Below are 22,583 nucleotides of genomic sequence, written 5' to 3'. Positions count from 1 at the left end.
TATTTTAAAAATGATCCATGGGCTTATGCGCAAGAATCACCTCAGCGCGCAACATTCTGGAGTCTCCCCAATTCTCCACAGCACACACTTTCTCTATGGACTTGAGCCAAAAGGTCCATTTAAAACCAATCTTCTATTAGAAGCAACGTGATTGCCATCATCTGCCTCACACCCAATTTGTTGGGAAGATTGAAAGACCATCGGAGAGGGTCTTGTTGAAGTTTATATGTGTCCCGCATTTCCAGCTGGATGAGATGTTTTTAAATGACTGAGCACTGTACCAATAACAATTTATCATCTAGTGTCAAAACAGTCATACGTAATTTTTATTTTGAAGTTGAGCTTTAGATTTACTTACATGTTTTTATTTTCCTCTTAGCATCATTGCCTTAATGTTTTAAGCTCCATAGTTATTATAATAGATCTTCAAGTACCATTTCTAAATCCATCAATAACAGTGTGATCCTATTCTGCAAAAGACATCATTAGTCAATGCCTGTACATTAATCATTCAAAAACAATAAAAACAAAATTGAGGGTAGAACACTAGTCGCTTTAAAGTATTGAACCATCAGACTCCTCTGAGAAATTTATCATTGGGATTTACAATTATTTTTCCTGATGAAATTGAGCTCTGTCCTGTTAAAAAGAAAAAGAAAAAAAAAAAAAAAAAAGGAAAGAAAAAAAAAGAAGATTGAAGAGAAGATCAACTTTCTCAAGTCCTATAAGCATGGAAATACATTATTAAGAGTGATGCCTAGAGATGGACACAGAAGGAGCATCTGTAACTTGAGTGCTCATGCTATAGGTGGTAAATGGAGACAAGAGAATCTGGAAGGCAGTTGGCTCAGCTGGCCCAGGGGTACAGCTGCAAATTAAAAACAGATGGTCTCAAACAAGGTGGAAGGGGAGGATGAACACCTGAGATTTTTTTTTATGACCTCGATACATACACACACACACACATACACACACACCAGAGTTTTATTAATAGTGCTTAGAACATGAACCACATATATTTAACATGGCTCCTTTTTCTATCTTTTCTTTTGTGAGACAGAACATATATTCATGGTAAACACAATAACCTAACAATTGAATTAAAAGAAACTTCACTTAAAAAACAAAAACAAAAACAAACAAAAAGCCCCCAACAACCTACAAATATGCCTTGTCAGTATAAATCAATCAGGCAGAATTTCACTGAAATATAAACATTTTAATATACAACTTTAAGAAATATGCAGTGCCTTTTTTTTTTTTTACAAATAATAATCTATTTGATAGAAAACTTCAGTCACCAAACAAACCATAGGTTTGACAGGTGCATATACAGTTTTTATTGAATTGTGGATGTCAGTTTGGGCAGATGAACATAAATGATGTGGGTTAGGAGCGCAATTTTTACTGTGTTTCACTTTCTGTACATCACTGGGCTGTGCTTCTATATTTTTGCCTTCATATTTTTGGGTTTTCTTCATGGTATCTGCAGGAGACTCTTGGCCACCCACGTCAACCTCATGTGTATTCTATTTGACCCTGTTTAGTCAGATGCCTAGTGGGGAAACTATTCAATGTAGACAGGATGGTGAATGCCATAGCTAACTTTTGTTGTCAACTTGATACAGCCCAGAGTCATCTCTGAGAGACACCTGAGGGATTACCTAGATAATGATGGTCTATGGGATGTCTGCGAGGGAATTGTCTTGATTTTTTAATTGATGTCGGAGACCAAGCCCATTATGGGTGGCACCATTCCCTTACCAGGTACACTTGGCTACATAAGAAAGCTATCTAAGTATGAGCCCAAACGTAAGTTTTCATGCAGAATACCGCCGTGGTTTTTGTTCAAGTTTCTGCCTTGAATTTTTTATGGATAGACTGTGACCAGAAGGGGTTACAACAGCCAAATAAATCCCTCCACCTGCAAGTGGCTCTCAGTCTGCATGGTTTTATCATGGTAACAAAAAGGAGACCAGACAATGAGAAAACGTAATGTACTGGGCTTGGATCAGAGTGATGTTTTTGGAATAAGCCAGGAAAGGAACTGTGATTTGTAAGCTCACCTAGGTCCCATGGGCTAAAGAATGGGCACACGATAGAGGGGCAGATAGAAAATGATGCCATGCCCATTATAGTACCCTGGTGACCTTTATAACAAAGCTGGGTGGTAATGGTAACCTCGCTTGCTTTTGCCACTGCAACTCTAAGCAGTGTATTTTGAGTAACTGCCCCTTGCAAGAGCAACTTGAGCGATGTTCCTGCTTGTAATTGTGGCAGATTATTGGGACCCAGTGCAGCGTTGCTCAGCAGTGGAGTCTTTCCCTACACAGTGCTGCTCATCTGTAAAATCTCTACTATCTTTCTTCTCAGTCCCAGTTTGGGAGTTCATGCACATGAAAAACTGGGTTTTCTTACCATCACTGACACCCACTCACATCATGGGTTAAATCATGGTTCCTAAGAGTTAAGAGAATAAAAAACTTGATAGTCATAAGTATGGGAATGGTTGCCCAGATATATTATGTTTTCATTCCTCTCGATATAGCTTTCTAATTTACCAGTATTAATAACGGAGTCTATCAATATAGCAAGGCATAAATATGGATTACCAGCTTGGCTTACTTCAGGTAGCATAGAGACCCCCACTGCCCCCCACCGCTCCCCCCATCCCCCACCTCCTTAGTGCTATGTTGTGAGTAATAGCATTTTCGTAAAATTAGAACAAAAGGGACAGAATGTAACAACTGGCAGGTGAGGATAACGATGCAGTGGTGACTTCAGAACAAGATATGGCTCTGGCATACAACATCTCACAGCAACTGTGGTTACCTGCACAGGGCCAAGCCAGTAAAATTTTTAACAATTAAGGAGGATTCAAAATTCAATTTCACCATTGGCTGGGACGCTATTGACAGTGGATGGTTGCTGACGGAGAGTGTGCCATTCTTCTTTGGAGACATGGGCGGCCTGCATTCACCCACGACACAGTGGCTGGCCCCACACTTATGTGTGTATGGCAGCACTAATTTGACTCATGGCATTATCAATAACAAAAAAAAAAATTAGGATATATAGTTGGGAAGGAGAAAAGGCGGGGGTCCTAAGGGTAGTTAGAGGGGATAAATTCAAAATATATTGTATAACTATATTAGCTTTTCCAAAAATAAAATTTAAAATATTATTTAAAAAACAAAAAATACATTGGAGGAAGTTATAAATGGAAGAGAAGGTGAGGAGGTGGCAAGAGAAAAAGGAAGAGAAATAGGAATGAACATAAAGTTTTCCACAGCAGTAGACATGACTCAGAATATGTTGCCTTTTGGTGTCAACTTATTGGAAATAAGACTCTAGTCAATATATGTGAACCCTATGTATCTTCAATTTCACATCAGTGAATTGTAGTGTAATTTAGCCTATTAATATCTCTTGAGCAACAAGTATACTCTAGGCATGCACATAACAGAGCTAGAATATAGCAGGGTGTGCTCAGAGAACACATAGGAATACCTGAACAAACAAGTAGTCAATGTCATTGCTGCAGTGAAGGAAGCAGATGGGGCTGAGGGACTGTGTGGAGAGGACCATTCAGTTGGCAGAGCGATGAGCCAGTGAGGAGCCCTCTTTATTAGGAAATAAATATGAGCAAGGACTTCAAGGATAATACGAGAATGCATAGGAAGATTAGGTTCTGGGCAAAGAGAAAGAAAAGTGTCAAAACCACTAATATTAGTAGAGTGCTTTACTCACACTCTTACCGAAAATTTTTTTGTTTCCTTTACAATTATAAACAAGAGGGCAGAGCGAGAATAAAAACTGGACCATCTGGAAGGGAATTGCTCTGATCTGAAAGAAGGCATTGGCTACATTTACACATGAGATAGTGTGATTCCATTTAGGCTTTTAAGACTATTATTTTCTGTGAGGACTTAGGAGATGACTCAGTGAGGGTTGGAGTCCAGTTTCCAGCACCCACGTAGGGTGGCTTGTAGACCCTGTAGCTCCGACTCTAGAGGATCTCTTGCCTCTTGTTCTAGCCTTTGTGGACACACACATACACACATACACACACACACACACACACACACACACACATTCTGTTTCTGTACACATTAATTAAAAGCAAATAAATTCATTTTACAAAAATTTAAATGTCCATCTTTCCCTCCCTCCCTCCCCCATCCCTCCCTCCCTCCCTCCCTCCTCTCTCCCTTCCTCCCTTCCTTTTCTTTGGTTATTATTACATTGCTCTCAAAATCACAATTCTCCAGCCTCAACATGCCCAGTGATGAGATCATAGGCCTATAAAACCAGGCCTGGTTTAAAATATCCTTTGAGACAGCTCATCTGGGGAGAAGAAACTGAAATATCGACTTCAGTGGACAGACCGCACTACTGATGTGAAATGTGCTGGGGCCTTGGAAGTAGCAGTCTGGAAGGACAAAGTCCAGAAGGAAGTCCTGGGGCTGCTCTCTGGTTGTGTGCAATCTGCAGACTGAGACTGTAGCTCATGTGTAATGGAGAATCGTCAGACACTGACCACTTGAATGCTTTTGTCCATCTACCATGAGTTTGTGACTTATTTTGTACTTGATTCTAGGCCCCAAGGGCAGGATTGTCTGTCCTGGTCCCCTCTGTCCTCATGGGTCCTTCAGAAACATGAAATACAACAAATATTCAAAGACCTAATGGCACTCAATACTCAAGGCCTAAGAGCACTGTACAAGTTTTCTGACATGTTACAATAAATCTGTAAATGTCAGTTACTTATTTTTTAGTTTGATGTCAGGTTTGGGCTGTCCTTCTTTATTTTTTTTTTTAAACCCCGTTAGTAATTTCTTCAGTTCCAAATTTGCAGGCAGAAATAAACTTGGCAGTTGCTATAGAAATGAGGAAATTATAAGGCATGGTGAACTGCTCAATGACTAGATTTATCTTTGAAATGCATTTTCATCAACTGCATTTTCTCCTGTTATAATAACTTGAGAACATTTGGGTAGCAGATAAGTTTGACAGAAGGTTTTGCCCCCTCTGGCTGAAACGATCATAATATAGTGAGTAGTTCTTCCAATTGTGTGACCCCAGACTGTGATAAGTAGAACCGTGCTTCACATAGCTGGAGAATGTACGTGCTTCAAAATGCCTCGACGGTGTTTGAAACCATGGAAGTTGCATGAAGCCAATGGAGACAGCTAGTAGGCAAATAGAAGAACAACAGCTAAAGATCATTAAAAACTTAAAAAGGGCCTGGGGTGTAGCTCAGCGGTAGAGCACTTAACTGGCATGTGTGAAGCCCTGTGTTCAATCCCCAGTGCCAGAAGGAAAAAAAAAACAAAAATAAACAGAAGTTTGTGGTCAAAAGTTGTCATGGTTGCACAGTGTTGTTTGCAGTTAAGTCTTTCTGACCACAAAATTCAGGTTTGGGGAGGAACTGTTCTGAGCAATTGTAGTCAGTGAACTGTTTAAAATAATTCAAGGTGTGTATCCTTTTGTGTCTCCTTTTTTTTGCACATCTCCATCAATATGTGTGTTTCTAAAAGGAGTTCATGAACAGGAACATTTGGAGGTGACTGTATTTAGCAAAGAATTCTCTCTCTCTCTCTCTCTCGCTCCACCTCTCAATCACACTCTCTCTCTCTCTCAGTCTCATCATCTCTCTCTCTCTCTCTGTGTGTGTGTGTGTGTGTGTGTGTGTGTGTGTGTGTGTTTCTCCTTTTTGTCCTCTCTCTCTCTCTTTCTGACTTTGCTAAGTCAGAACAAGGTCAAGGTTGTCAAGGTTGCCAGCATCTTGTCAGTGAGATGGTCTGTCCAAAATGATTACAAAAGTAACATCATATTAACCACTGACCATAGTTAGGACAGATATGACATCAGTGACACCCTGTGATGTCACCTGTTACCCGTCAATATGTGTCAATCTAAAGAGCTTTATCCTATACCCCACTGACTCACTCTCACACCCTTCCTAGCTGATCAAGCAAAGTCAGCACGCATTTCATTTCAACTTTACTTTTTCTTATACCCTCTACACATTTTGTTTGTTTGCTTGTTTGCTTCATCAAGTATCATGTAGTCAGAGCTGACCTTAGATTTGCTCTGCATTGGAAGATGCTCTTGACCTCTAAACTTGTTGCCTCCATCTGCTGAGTGTTGGGATTGGAGGTACCACACATGCCAGGTAAGCACTCTGCCAACTAAGCTGCAAATCCAGTCTCTTTTATCTGGTTTCATATGATTTCAGAACAATCAACCTTATTATTTAAGAATTCTAACCATTTGTCCCCATTTGTCTAATACAAATAATAAGTATCTGTGTGTTTTTACATGTATAGAATTAACATACAGATCATGCTACTTTGTTCAAATTCAAAACAGTCAACTGTTTCTTCCTGGTTCCACCTTCAGATCATATTTAGTGATTCTACTACCAACCCCAAAATTTGAAAATATTCATCTTATTTATCATAGGCTAAAATGCCTGTTTGTTTCTGTTAACAGATCATCATTTTTATCATTCCACAAATTACCCTAAAGCATAGGAAGATATTTAAATTTGAGTTTATGTTTTTTAAAAACTATTAAACATATTTATGCTGTTGGGGTATACATGTGCATGTGTAACACAAACACATTTCTCTCTCTCTCTCTCTCTCTCTCTCTCTCTCTCCTCGCTCTCTCTCTGTGTGTGTGTGTGTGTGTGTGTGTGTGTGTGTGTGGTGATGTACAGGCATGCATGTATTCAGCATGCTATGTGTAGAGGTCAGAGGGCAAATTGATGGAGTTGGTTCTTTGCCTCCATCCTGTGGGTTAATTGGACTGACTAGAGAGAGCATCAATCTGACAACAAGTGCCTTTACTTTACTACTTGGTTTCACCTAAACCAAGGTTTTGGGTTCTTCTTCTTCTTCTTCTTCTTCTGTCTGAGCTCGTCTCTTCCTCGTCTGTCTCTTCTTCTTCTTCTGTCTTCTTCTTCTTCTTCTGCTTCTTTTATCTTTTCTTCTTTTTCTTCTTTTTTTTCTTTTTCATTTTTCTTCATTTTTTCTTTCTTCGTCTTTTTTTTTCTCTCCTTTCTCTTCTTCTTCTTTTCTCTTTTCGTCTTCTTCTCTTTTTTCTTTCATATTTTCTCTTCTGTCTTCGCCTTCTTTTGTCTCTTCTTCTTCCTCTTTTCTGTTTCTTCTTCTTCGTTTCTTCCTCTTCTTTTCTTCTTCTTCTTTCTTCTTCTTCTTCTTCTTTCTTTCTCTCTTCTTCTTCTTCTTTTTTTTTTTTCTTTCTTCTTTTCTTTTTTTCTCTTTCTTCTTCTTCTTTTCCTTTCTTCTGTCTTCTTTTCTATCTTCTTTTCTTCTTCTTCTTCTTTCTTCTCTCCTCTCTCTCTCTCTTCTTTCTTCTTCTCTTTTCTTTTTCTTTCTCTCTCCTCCTCCTCTCTTTCATTATTATTATTATTATTATTATTATTATTATTATTATTATTATTATTCTCTTATATATTACATTCAAACTGCAGTTATCTTTCCCTCCTCCTCCTCCCAGTCCATGCACCCATCTCCTCTCTCCCCCAGATCCACTTTTCCTCTATTTCCCTTCAGAAATAAGAGCAGGTCTTCTGTGAATAGCAACCAAACATGGCTTAACAAGTTACAGTAAGTCTAAGCATAACGCTCATATCAAGGCTGGATGAGTCAACCCAATAGGAGAAAAAGTGTCCCAAATGCAGACAAAAGAGTCAGACACAGCCTCCCGCCCCAACACCATTAGGAGTCTCACAAGCTATATGCAGAGGATCTAGGTCACATCAATACAAGCTCCCTGATTGTTGCATCAGTCTCTGTGAGCCCCTAGGAGCCCTGGTTAGCTGATTCTGTGGACTGTGTTCTTGACTCCTCTGACTCCTACAATTCCTCCTTTCCTTCTTCCCACGAACACCCTTGCCTGGTTACAAAACATGGCTGGATCAGGCTCCATATCCTCCATTATTAGAAATCTCAATGAGTTTCTATTGCATTAGGTTTCTATCTTGCTCCCCAAATGCCCCCTAATTCCAGTCATCTCTCCCAGTACTCTCATTCTCTCTTTCATCCTTCCCCTACTATGTGGTCCTTCTTGTTCTGATTCCCCCACACCCCCAGTCCACCTGCAAAATCTATTCTAGTTCCCCTTTCCAGGGAGTTCCATGCACCACCACCCCCTTGAGCCCTCCTTGGTACTTAGCCTCTCTAGGTCTGCAAATTGTGGTATGATTATCCTTTACTTTACAGTTAATATTCACTTATAAGTGAGTGCATACCATGTTTGTATTTATGTGCCTGGGTAACCTCACTCAGTATGATTTTTTTCTAGTTCCACCCATTTGCCTACAAATTTCATGATGTCATTTTTTTTTTTTTAACAGTTGAGTAATACTCTGTGTAAGTCTACCAATTTTTCTTTATCCATTCTTTAGTTGAAGGAGATCTAGGTTGTTTTAAGTTTCTGGTTATTATGAATAAAGCTGCTATGAACATGGTTGAGCAACTGCCCTTGTATGGTGGCGCATATTTATGGTGTATGCCCAGGAGTGGTATAGCTGGGTCTTGAGGTAGATATATTCCTTTTTTTTTTTTTTTTTTTTTTTTTTTTTTTTTTTTTTTTTGAGAAACCACCGTATTGATTTCCTAAGTGGTTGCACAAGTTACACTCCCATCAGCAGTCCAGGGGTGTTCCCCTTACTCCACATCCTCGCTAGCATGAGCTGTCACTTGTGTTTTTGATCTTAGAAATTCTGACAGATGTCTCAGAGTTCATTTCCTTGATGCATAAGGATGTTGAACATTTCTTTAAGTACTTCCCAGCCATTAGAGATTCCTCTGTTGAGAATTCTCTGTTTAGATCTGTGCCCCATCTTGTAATTGGATTATTTGGTTTGTTGATGTCTAGTTTCTTGAATTATTTATATATATATTGGATATTACCCATCTATCAGATGTAGAAAAGGTGAAAATCTTTTTCCATTCCGTAGGCTGCCATTTTGTCCTATGGACTGTTTTGATTTTTTTGCTTTTGTTTTTGTTTTTTGCCTTACATAAGCTTTTCAGTTCCATGAGGTCCTGTGTATTAACTGTAGCTCTAGATGCCTGTGCAAAGGGGTCTCTTACATGGGCTTCTGACTGGCGTGACCTGCATCTGAGCCAACCCAAGTTTAGATATGCTTAATAATGATTTTGAACCTTATGAGACTTGGAGAAGATACGAGATAAAACTAGTAAGCTTTGTATATTTTTTAAAGACAGAATGAAAAAAGGGAGATTTAAAGTTGTAAATTTAAAGATTGCAAGTTTTCAGGTAATTAGACATGCCGTAACTAAATTTCTTGCTTTCTCCATGACCACACAGTTAACTCCACTGTGACTAGCCACGCACCACACAATACTATGAAGGCAAGTGTGTCTGCCATTCCAACTCAATACATGCCTATTGGTAGCCAACAGCAGAACACTTGGTGGTGTTTACAGCTGCCTTCCGAATGGCCCCTTTTCAGGGAGGTGGTTACATGCTCACATTTTCACATAAGTGGAGTTAGGACGTTTTCCTGGTAGTCTATTGCCCAGAGCAAATGCCTAATGAATTGCTTAATGGCCCAAAGTATGACAAGAATCAAGAGAAACCAATCGTGCTTGCTGGATGCAGCAACGCAGTCACTGTTGAAGGCGTGTGCTGAAGAGATAAATTATGCACTAAAGCCATTTCTCTTGTCCTACTCTATAGATAGCCAGGGCAGCTTATGCCACCCTATAAAAAACATATTGCAACTGAGAACAACCAATATTCTTGAATACCTTCCCTACAAGGTACAGCATGGCTCTTTTTACACAAACTAGATCTATCTCTATTAAATCAATGAAACAAGGAAAAATCAGCAGGCAGAAGGAAGCACTGCCATACTCCCTCTCCTTCTGAGTCACCGCAGACTTCAAGTGTTCAACCTCCAAAGATAAGCTTGGTGAGATGAGGGACTCCTGGAAATCACTCAGGCAAACCAATTGAGGCTTCTGCGCAGCTTACAAAATATCCAAGATGGAAAGTCAGCCTACTTTCCATATTCTGCCCTCTTCTGTTCCTTTTGGAAAAATGTTCTTTCCTTAAAAATGCTTGAGAACCCTATCTCTAAACACCTTTTACTTGAGAATGGTGATTTGGAGGTAGAGAGATGAAACTCCAAACAAACAAACAAACAAACAAACTGAAACCTATGGCACTCTGAAAGCACTAATTTTAAAACGCATGATTTTTGCAAGGTACAGTAGTGTATGGTGTATGTCTGTTATCCTACCATTTACAGGGTTGAGGCAAGAGGATTGTGAATTTGAGCTAGCCTCAGGTACATTGTTCTAGGCCAATCTACCTTATAAATTAATAATTTGACTAAAGAAAATAAAACTTAAACCCTTTTTACCTAAACAAGGTGAGAACTGAACAGTAACACAGTGAATAGGCTTTTCATTTGATGAAGTGGAGGAGAGAATTAACAATTACAATAGGAATGAATATGTTTAGGTGGCTGTGTATAGTATGTTGACTTGCCTGAAAATGACCTTTGTCGCAAGATTCTCAACAAATTAATTAAGCATTTAACCAGATGTATGTCTTTCATTGTGGTTTGCTTCTGTAGGGGTCAAAACAATTCTAGGTCCATGGGTTTTTGGTGCAGTGTCAGCGCAGTGCATGGTGCAGTGCTAGCACAGTGCCAGTGCAGTGCATGGTGCAGTGCTGGCACAGTGCATGGTACAATGTTGGTGCAGTGCTGGTGTGGTGCTGGTGTGAATGCTCTAAGCCTTTAACACAAACTTGGTGAGGCTTCCTAGTGTCCAAAGAAAGACATTGGCTCATGTGCTCTCCTACCTGAGGCCTCAGGAAGAATGTCTTTGTGAAGTCTCTGGTCTCAGCTGCCTTCCCCATTTTTCTTTCCTCGTGCTGTCAAGCTCTGCCTGCCTGCCTGCCATCTGTAGGCTCTGCTGGAGCAGGAGATTGAGCAGTCAGAGTCCTTCTGCATATCACTGGGTTCTGGAAAGCCACATAGGAGCCACCATGCGCATGGCCCTTTACAGTTCAACATGTCTTGGTGATTTTATTCTGGTTTAATTCTGTGTTGATACACACCCTGGACAAGAGAAATATAAGGGTTTGCTTTAGCTTAGAATTCTGGTTATAGTCCATGATAGCAAGGACATCAAGCCAGGAACCTGAAACAGGTCGCTTTACATCTATCGTTAAGAGCAGGAAGAAACAGAAGAACCCATGTTACCTGTTTTCTTGCTAATCATTACACCAAGCTTTCTCTCTTCGCTCTTATGTAGACCAGGGCTCAGCCTAGGGAATGATGTCACCCACGTTTAGCTGGGTCTTCCTACATCAATTAACGATCCGGTCTTCCAGACACACCCGCATAGTATATAAACTTGACCTAATTTCAATGCTTCAACTGAAGCTTACATCCCAGGAGATTCTAGGTTGTGTTAAACTGAAGCTAAAACTAGCCAGCAGTGTCATTATTTCCAGACGCGACCCTTTTCTCAACTCTCACATCTCCACTGACATGCCAGCTGAGTATGTTGAGAACCCAGTTGTAAATTTTTAAATAGTAATTACCCTCTCAAACAAATAAACAACTGAGAGACATGGCTGTCTCCATGACCCATTTCCATTCATGATCCTGGCCTTGATTCTTTACATTTACAAGGAAGGCTTGAGGAGTAATCCCTGATTCCTCCATTGAAGGCTCTTTCATTGCTCTAGTGAGACCAAATCTTCATTGATTGACAAGGAGGTTCTCAAGAATAAAGTCTGCTAGAAGAGAGGGCAGTTTTGCTCAAATAACTAAATGGGATCAAATTAAGCCACAAGGAATTCCTGTTTTCTCCAGGAAGACAATTGTACTTCGGAAGAATTATAGATGGAAGGCCATTCCCCAAGATAACAGAGTTATATGTTAAAGATGGCAGGGCTACATGATGCAACAAACATGTTGAGTCATCAGGTCAAGAGTTGAGGGAGAATCTGAAAAATTCTAAAAACAAAACAAAATCCCCCAAATGTCAATTTTGATTGATTTCCCTCCAGCTCATTGACGTGCAGATCAGTGCACTAGTGTTATCTTAAAGTTCTCCATGGCAGAGGCTTGGTGGCAGGTGGACCCTCCATCTTTGTAGCTCAGCTCATCCTTCTCAGCTTCAGAAGGAATCCTTACAGCAGAAGATGCTACCTCAGCCAGAGCCATGGGCATGTAGGCGCATTGACAGCAGTGGAGTGCATATTCCCCCTGTCAAGCTCATATATGAGGATGGGCAGTGATGTGACTTGGCTGCTGTTTGTTGTGATGTTTTTAAGGCTACATCAGTAGCACAGAGGTCACATATGATTGTTTTATCTCCTGTCACTACAATCAGATATTTTCATCGGCCCAGTACTTTGTACATATAGCATGTTTTTCTCTTCCCTGGTGACCATGGAAAACTCAGAAAGAACAACTTTATTGAACTTGACCTTCTTTTCAGTTGATGGCTTTCAGCCAAGGCTCTCTATAAACATGTCTATGGTCTTCAAAGAGCTGCCCTACCCAAATGATATTTTCTTCTGTGGACAGCTTATATCTAGGGATTTTTTACATGATTTTCTAGAAAAACTCAACCACAGACTCAAGGAAGGGTCACTATGAAAGGTCATGCCTGCTACAAATCTAATAGGGCTAGCTGAGGCTTGAAAATTTCCTCAGAAAGAAAACATTGCCTTAAGGGCCAGGAAATAAGCAAAACTCAAAAATCTCAGGAAGTCCCTGAAACTAACAAGATTCACAAGGCTCCTCTCAGAGGTTATGTAAGCAATAATGATTATTATAAGAGCTGACTCCAAGACCTCCAACTTGCCTTTCACTCATTCTGGGAGTTCTTGGAATATAGCCTTCATAAGTCATCATCCATGATAGGGTGGCCTTTTTCTTATTCAGCTGGCTTTGAACCACCAGTGTTTCTTTAAGGAATGGTTCTCATATTCCTTCAAGTAACCCCAATAAACTCACAGGCTCACTAAACTAGACTTGGTAAGAATCATTTATTTGGTCTGTTGTCTATGCTCTATCTGGAGTAAATGGATATTTGTTCATTTCTCTCCAAGAAAAGTCATGAAAGAACAATATGATCCCTCCCAATTCCTCCATTTGCCAGCCAACCACCTTTCCTGTCCCATGAGTGTCGACACCAGAAGCTCACTCCAGTAGATTCCATACAAAGACCCATCTCAGATGTGCATTTCAGGGAATACTCTAGGTCAGTTAGATGTACACCAATCAGAGTAAAGAATTTAAACATAGGAGCTGAAGGCAGCAGCCGGACATTTCCATTCAGCACACAGCAGTGAAGCAGTTGGTTGGTAAGAACAGAGTCCTGTCCACCAGCTGGCTAGAACCACAGCCAGGCTCTGTCAATTATTACTTCTGCCAATTATTCACCTTTTATAAGCCTCTGTTTCTAGAGCGCCCCCACCATAGAAATATTAATAGCACCTAGCTCACTGAGCTATGAAAAGGGTAACATAATAGAACACCTGAGAATAGTGTAGACATTTCCCAGCTCATATTAAGAACTGTAATTGTATAATTGAATGAACTAATGAAACTGAGTAGATGAATTGTTATTATCCTAGCCTACCGTATCCTTTGTTCCTCAGATCTCTTTGCCTTGAGGCTTTGTTTTATATTTCTCTTTATATTAGCCTTCATTGCTCGATGAATATGATTCTATTATACTCCTCTTTGATTCCAACAAATGGCTGAACAATAGGAAGGGTAAACCTGCTCCTGAACATTCCTACTCACAGACATAACAGATAATATAAAAAAACTTTTTTTGAGTTTAGAATACAATTGCTTATATTTCCTGATATTTTTTCTTTTCCTTATGAAAACTATTCCTCTGTTATAGGAAAAAGAAACTGCGTTTGTTTCATCTCTATTATTGGAATGTAGTTCAGTGTGTCTCTGCTATGTTTCAGCTAGGAGCTCCAGGGTCTGTGTGCTGGGAGCTTGTTCCTTAGTGTGGTGACATGAAAGGTGATGGAATCTTTAACAGGTAGAGCTCATGGGAAGGTACTCAGGGATACTACCTTCACACAAGATTGAACATGATCTCCTGTAATGAGTTCAGCTGTCCTCTCAAGATTGGCTTGTGATAAAAGAGTAAATCTGGCCTCTTGATGGGAACTCTTCTTGCATGGCCCTGCCAACCATGCCATCTGCTATTATGTGATGCCATTAATTGTTTCCATATGAGTTCTAGTGACAACCTCCAAAACAAAGCAAAAAACAAAAACAAAAACAAAAACAAAAAAACCATGTTTCTTCTCTATAAATCACCCACCTCAAGTGTTTAGTTATAGTAACAGAAAACTGAATAATAAAACCATGTATTAAACTCACTCATGCTGTGGCTAGAGAGATTGCTCATTATTAAGAGTGGGCAGTGTATTGCTTGCTCTTGTGGAGGATCTAAGCTTGGTTCTGGGCTAGACTGGATGGCTCCCAACTACTTGTAACTCCAACTTGAGAGGATCCAATGCCCTCTTCTGGCCTCCATTGGTACCGGCACTCAGATATCCATACCCCTACTAGCGAATGTATATATAATTTTAAAAAATCATCTTACATTCATGATAAGTTCTTGATTAGTGACATTTTTCTCCCCTAATCCCAAGAAGTGACTCGGCAACAACTGGAGATATTCTGACTTGTCATAGGAAGGGAGAAGATCTACTCGGACTCTAGAAGGAAGAAAAAAAGAGAGATGCTGCTAAATATTTTACAGTGTACGGGACAGACCCTCACAAGAAAGGATTCTCCTGTCCAAAACATCAGTAGGGCCTACACTGAGAAACTCTGACTTATCTGTGCACATAGCATATGTTTATTTTCTATAGACTCTGAACTTATTGGCTGAGGTTTGATAGGCATCCTTTAAAAATTAAGGTACATTAAAAACACATTAAACATAAACATGTTGAGAATTATTTTGATCATCAGGATGCTAGTGGGTTTCATCTAATGGCAGCATTGCCCCTTGCCTAGTTCTAGGAGATTTAAATACAGGAAATGAATGTGTCATAAGAGCTTGATTTAGTGAACACTATTAAAGCACAGTAGGAAAGAACAGAGTTTCTTTACACAGGGTAGCCAGATCCACATGCAAGCTCTGCCAGTGACCACTTCGGAGACTTTACTTCAAGTTACTTACATGTTATAATCCTCTATTTCCACAACTTCACCATGAAAATATGAGTTCGGAGGAAGGCTACGCAATGTACCACTTGAAAACAATATAGACATTCCCTGGCTTTTCTCCTCTTTCTGAGATGCGCATTGATACCGTGAGCTCCTGTAAGCACCTAGATGCAGTGCAAGCAGAGTCAGATCATTTGAGTTGCATGAGTATGCATGTTGGTGTAGTCAGAGGCCATGTGCTGACTTGACAATGTTGTGTGTGCAGTTTGAAATGTCAAGAGATAAGCACTCTTGAGAGACACGTGGTAAATGTCTACATGCTGTCCTGTCTTCTTTACGATGCTGATCTGAGTTGTTATAATGTGTGATGCCAGGATAAACATGAAGATCATCTCAGTGTGGTCAGAGGTCCTCTCTAAAATCTACATGAATGCTTCTCCCCATCATTAGCCTTGAGACACTGCAGCCTGGCTACCCAGTATCTCTTGGAATTGGCAGTTTCAAAAATAAATTATACTAGTCAGGCATGGTGGCACATGCCTGTGATGCCAGCACTCAGGGAGGCAGAGGCAGGTGGATCCCTGTGAGTTCAAGGACATCCTGGTCTACAAAGTGAATCCAGGACAGCCAAGGCTACACAGAGAAACCCTGTCTCAAAAAATCATAAATAAGTAAATAAAATTTAGATTCAGCAACTCACTTCTTCTCTGTGGTCTATACTAAGCTGGGAAGCAAAGAGATGGAAACAGTAAACACTATACAGTTGTAGAAAGACAAGGAAGCCTTGGTATTAGGAAGGCAAGCCAGGGGAATTCCATTCATGATGGTACAATCTAGAAAGTCAACCAAACTACCTAAGATGCTAGAGCATTTTGTGCTTAGGGAAATCTAGTTTATTAGCCTATTCATTTCTGTCAAAAAAATTTTTTTAGCACAGTCTTTATTTTGTTCTGAAGATTTCTTAATGGAATCTAAGAGAAAAATATCAAGGACTTCCAAGGATTTTACTTAATTATGGTTAGTTTATCTGTATATGTATGTGAGTCAATGTGCAGCATGTGAGTACAGTATCCTTAGAGGTTAGAAGTGGGCATTGGTCTCCTGGAACTGAAATTACAGAGGGTAATGAAAAGCCTGACAGAGAATGAACCTTGGTCCTCTGCAAGAGCAGGAAGTGCTCTTAATCACTGAGCCATCTCTCTAACCCAATCAAAGACTTTTAAGCAAAGGGTAAAATAAAATGATGTGTTATGACTATATTTTTCATTATCCAAGATTACAGTGAAACTACATGAAGAAAAATAACAAGGAAACAAAGCTAACGCCAGGGGGATCTATGATAATTCACTGAGGGGTCCAGGTGAGAAGAGGTAAAGGCCCAGATTTAAGCAGCTGCAGTGTGAGTGGAAAAAGAAGAGACAGATTAAGAAGTTTGTACAGAATTAGAATGCCAGTTCATCACACGTAAAGGTATGGGATAGGTCTGGATACAATGAGGTAGGAAGTGTCCAGGTAGCTCCATGAGGTTGAAATTAGCTGACAAGGTGGGTGTTAATATCACTAATTAAATGATAAAATCAGGGTCAGTCCCCTAAGGAGAAAATAACAAATGGAAGGAGATGTTGACATGCAGGTGACTATGGAAACCGCAGCTGAGATAATGAGGAAGTTGATTCAATAAGCAGGTTTGCTGCTTAGCAGAAATAGCTAGGATAGAAAATTTTGAGGTCATTAGAATATAGTAATGAATGAATACAAAAGATATTAAGTGACTTGTCAGAGTCTTAACCCATTATAAAAAGGCTGAGACTCAGTCTCCTGATTTGACTACAGTTCTGTAGAAAAACTAATTGTACCCCTAAAAGAAACCTCTCCTCCTATCTCTCTCTCTCTTTCTCTCTCTCTCTCTCTCTCTCTCTCTCTCTCTCTCTCTCTCTCTCTCTCTCTCTCTCTCTCTCAGCCAGAGGTTACACTGGATGTCTTCTAATATGATTTTCTGTGTTTCTTGGCCCATGGTTCATCACTAAGAGCTCAGTGATTGGCCAGACTGGCTCTTCAGGAACTCTAGGACATTACTTATCTCTGCCTTTTCCAGCCCTAGAGCTACCGGCTTTTATATGAACACAGGTGAGCTGAACTCAGGTCCTTATGGTTGCATAGCCCTTTACAGACTGAACTATCTCCCCAAGCATGTTACAATTTATCCTCTTTTGTTTTATAACATATATTTTCATTTTTTTAATATTTAGAGTTGATCATTACTATAATTAACAATGCTATGCTTACAATTTTTTTTCCAAATAGCAGGGGATGGTTTATTGCTCTTTCGTGACAGGGTCTACCAAGCTCTATTGAACTGGAGACCCTGAATAAGCAAAGCTTGGGTCTTCTACACTCTTACAGATATGCTTACAATTTTTAAGTACACAAATTTCAAGAGCGATTATGAGCTCAAGTGGTTCTCCTGTGATGTTTGTGAGGTGAGAATAAGTGGAGGGTGGGACGTGGGATTGAGTAGAAGCTGTCAAATTGGTCTTCAGTCTGACTCTAATCCACTTGGAAGTAAGAACACCCACGCGTGTAAAAGTTAATGCATTTGCATGAATGGAAATCGATTGGATTGATTTTTGAGGTGCTCGTTCATTTACTGCCATTTCAAAACTCAATACCATGGAATGTTCTAGAATAGGGTCATTATAAAGGAGCAACGGGGGAAAAGAAAAATAAAAGTTGTTCTTAATGCATGAAGATCCCGCATTTGCAAAAACCTTTCATTACACAAGTTCTCAGTGAAATTTGCAGTTTTAATTTAATCATAAATCTATAATATTCAAGTAATCTTGTCCTTTACAGTGCTAAGAAATCTATTCTTGCACTGGTGTGTGAAAGATGTTCGTGGCCAACAGCTCTGAACACTAATAGCTTTGCTTGTTTTCCTTCATGCATCTGCAGCACACTTTGCAATTGTCCAGAGGAATCAGGGGAGCACTGCTGAGCATATTTAAGAACGAGACACTAAAATCGTGCTGCATCATGATGTCAGCAGGATAAGCCACCAATGGTAAACGCTCATCCAATTGTGACAAAGGGATTTTTTATTCCATAAAAATAAGATGAATCAATAACTGAAGTTTGTATTCATACATTGTTATTTTTAGTGTTTATTGATTAAGTTTGTTCTTTGACAATGTCACACGTGTGTATAGTGAATTCTGTTCATGTTAACTCTCATTCGTTCTTATCTCCCTTCCACCCCTACAATTCTCATCTCTTCCCAAAGGACTCCCTTCCCATGTTCAATCTTGTGGTTGTTCTGTTTTGTAACCTTTGATTTTAACCAGGACCATCTGTGTGGTCATAAGTTTGGAATTATCCAATGGAGTATTCAAATAAAGGCAACGACTGTCCCTTACTTAGAACTCACCTGTCACATGTTCAGTAATGTGGGCCTAGGTGCCCATAAACCTTTCCTGGTCCATGATTGGCTGTTGTCAAGCCTGATCTTGTATTTTAAAAGATGTCTTTACAGTGGAAGCAATTTAAAAAATTAAGTGTTTAACTGTATTTATTTGTAGTAATTTTAGGCTTAGTAAATTATTTCAGGAACCAATGTTTCGTGATTTTTAAATATGAAAGAGAACAAGGGGAGTAGCTTAGTGGTAGAATCCTTGCTTAGCAAGTTCATGATACCATATTCAAGGCCTGCAAGCTAAACCAAAACCAAAACAAAGGACAAAAGCTATTTCTAGGCTCCCCTCATATGTAGCAGAAATATTACTGGACACCAGGAGAAATTCAAGCCCGAACACTGGGTCTCACCAGAGTATGTGGCATTTCAATCTCCATGGGGCCATACTCTTTTCTAGTCTCCTTGGGATAACAGCTTTAAGTCTTCACAGTCCCTAGGCTTATGCTGCCAGGTTTGGAGTATACAGAATTGTCTAGATCTGCGTCCATGAAAGGAGGGACTTCCATGTTAGTCAAAGGACTGTTTCTGCATGCACCCATTTCCCAGTCAGAGCATGGTTCTCTTCTCCACAGAGCAAGAGTGTGCTCTCTTGTCCACATTTATATTAAGACAACATCCCTGACTCCTCTGGCTCTGGTAGACATAGTTGATTTTTCTGTTTCTTTTTCCTTGTTTAGAATTTGAAAAAATACTTGTTGTCATCTCCCAAAGTATGACTAAAGGCGGCAGACAAAAAGAGGAGGCCCAGATAGAAAGCTGGTACTGTTAGGGTGTAAGACATTTAAACACAGTTTAAATCTAAGAACGAATGTAATCATCATAAGAATCTAGAGAGACCAATGCCATTTCCATTTTACACATGACAAAAGCTTAAGCTACAGTAATTAGGCAGCATATTCTGTTTACATAGCTAATGCTGAGGCCAGCAAAATTCAACCCCTTGGCTATCCGGCATCAGAAACTATGTTCTTTAAGTTGCATTCCTTTACAGAGAAATTATAAATGATTTTAATGGTAGATTCCTCTTTATTATGTGTCTTAGTTTGGGTTTCTATTGCTGTGAAGAGCCATCATGACCATGGCAACTCTTATAAAGGAAAACATTTCATTGGGGCTGGCCTACAGGTTCAGAGGTGTAGTCCCTTACTGGCATGGGGGAAACATGGCAGCGTGTGGGCAGACATGCTCCTGGAGAAGGAGTTGGGAGTCCACATCTTGATGCACAGGCAACAGCAGAAGGAAACTGATTTGAGCTTCAGAGACCTCAAAGCCTGCCCACCATGGTGATACACTTCCTCCAGCAAGGCCACACCTACTCCACAAGGCCACACCCCCTAATAGTGCCACTCCCCATGGGCCAAGCATTCAAACACATGAGTCAATGGGAGCCATTCCTATTCAAACCACCCACACTACGCATATAAGCTTATCAAAAACGATTACTCAACCCGCTTTTACTGGTTTGAATGTACACAGTTAAGAGTCTGTTTGTTCTGGGGTGGTTGTTATGTGACTGAAGATTCAGGAAGAAACAGCGTTTGCCATATTGTCCCAAAGTTTGGTGCATAAATATGACCACAACTTGATTCTTCTTTACCCAAGTGTGAGGTCATTACACCAGCTAATAACTGATGTGCTTAGCAGACGGATCCTTCTGTTGGCAGTGAGCTGCTTAAGGCAAACCACCCATCTCCATTTGAAGTCAGTCTCCTCTGTGTGTCTATGGTGACCAACTGTTTTTCTCCATCAGCATATCTGTCAGTCTTCACTCATTAACATTAGTCTCGTCTCTTCTATTAGGTTATATTGACCTGTGGTACCTTCCTTCTTCTTGAATAGCCCAGCCAGATAACAGGCTTCTACATTGTCCATTCTCTTAGTTAATCTGGGAGCATTTTTCTGTCCTTATTTTTAGGATCCTTACAGATTGTGCTAACTCATGCCATTGGTAAAAGCTCCAGGCCACTCACTAGAACATAGGACTTCTGGTCTGCCGACTTTCTCCTTTTGTTCCTCCCTAAGATTCCAAATGAAATGTTTCTATTTGTGCTTGTCAACTTGTTTAGAGTTATGGTCACTGCTGAGGCTCAAAGTACCATTTTAACTTGATCTAATGCTCAGTTTCTAGGGTTTTGTTCACCATTATATGTCTGGGATGGTTTTATAGAAAATGTGTTAGAGTTAAAAAAAAAAAATAACAACAACCACAAAACCTAGTTGTCTGCTTAAGACGTCAGTCAAGGTCTAGCTGGAAATATATTCTTAAAAGTAAGAACTTGCAGTTAATTTTACATTATAAGTAACATGCCTTGTAAATAAAAGTAAGGACACAGAAATGAAATGAAAAAAAGATACTGTCTTATCAATAATTCTGTTTTAGAGATCTCAAATATACATTGAAGTATTTTTCTGAGAAATAAATATAGGGTTGGCGATGATTCTCATTGGTAGATGGCTTCTATACTGGTTCAAAACCAGTACTATAAAAAATTCTAAATAGCCATGACCTACTTTAGGAAAAAATAATCAAAGATACTTATCAAATAATTGTATATCACTAGTATTTGGAGTTTAATAGCCTTGTCTCTTGAAGGAATTTAAATAAATGTATAAAAACTATGTGCAGAAATCTTATGAGCAGGTATATGTGTTAGACAATCAAAGGAAGAGTAGATGGCACATCCATGGAAACCAGGAGAGGTCAGAGCAATGCATTTGTTAGCTAAAACCTGTGGAAATGAAGTCAAAAAATGCAGGCAAGATCTAGAAGGAGGGGGAGCAGGGAACAGACAGACACATGTACACACACACACACACACAACACACACACACACACACACCGTAAAACCTATAATGGTAGATCAATTAAGTAACATTTAAGACATTTCTAGGATGAAAAAAAAATACAAATAGCATAAAATCTATAGGCATTTGATTTTAGAGTGATTGAAAAATTGTTTGTCTTGACTGCTGTGGTCAGTCATGAGCGCACATTGATCAAAACACTTCAGATTGTCTACTTTGTAAAATGTATGCAGTTTGCAAATGAAAACTTTTCTTTAGAAAATTCTTGTAGAGCTAACCCAATAATGCAGGCTTAGGTTTAAGAGAAACTTTCTTGCTAAAAAAAAAAAAAGAAAGAAAGAAAGAAAGGGGGGGGGGGCTGAGTTATATTCAGCAGCTTTACTTTTTCCACTTACGATGATAAATTGCATAACTGCCTGTGATTGGTAGTATAACGGGCCCCCAAATAGCGCCGCATTCTAATCTTCACAGTCTTCAAGTGTTATCTACACGGCAGAAGAGACTTATAAAACATAGGTAAGTCTCTCAGAAGAGGGAGAGTACCCTGGACTAGCCAGAGAGACACGCAGTAAGCAGAATGGTCCTTAGAAGGAACTGGAGGAAGAAGAGTACACAGAACAGGCTAGAGCCAGAAGCCAGAAGACAAAGTGATGCATTTGCTGGTCTGAAAACAGAAGAAGAGTAAGGAGCCAAGCTATGCAGGGGGATTCTAGACGTATGAAAAGGCAAGGAAATCTATGCTGGGAAATTCTTCTTGGCTGCCAGGACTTGAGCTCGTGGCTGCCAGCACAGTAAGACTGTATCAGTTGTTTAGACTTCTAGAATAATTAATTTTTTGTTGCTTAAGTGGCTATGTTTACAACCATGTGACAACAGTAATCATAAACTAAATACATAGCCCTAGGATTTAAGAAAACCATTGTGCCCTACGGCTCATGACAAATGAGCTTTTCTAGAGTTTTACTAATTTTGCCCAGTTTCTATCTCTTCAAATATAGCGGCTCAAATCTGAGCATGCTGTCATTAACACAATACTTCCTTTTCTAGTAATGAAACCACTACTTACTGGTC

Source organism: Acomys russatus, chromosome 26, assembly GCF_903995435.1.
Source record: "Acomys russatus chromosome 26, mAcoRus1.1, whole genome shotgun sequence".
In the NCBI taxonomy this organism is placed as follows: Eukaryota; Metazoa; Chordata; class Mammalia; order Rodentia; family Muridae; genus Acomys; species Acomys russatus.
This window is presented reverse-complemented; position numbering follows the sequence as displayed.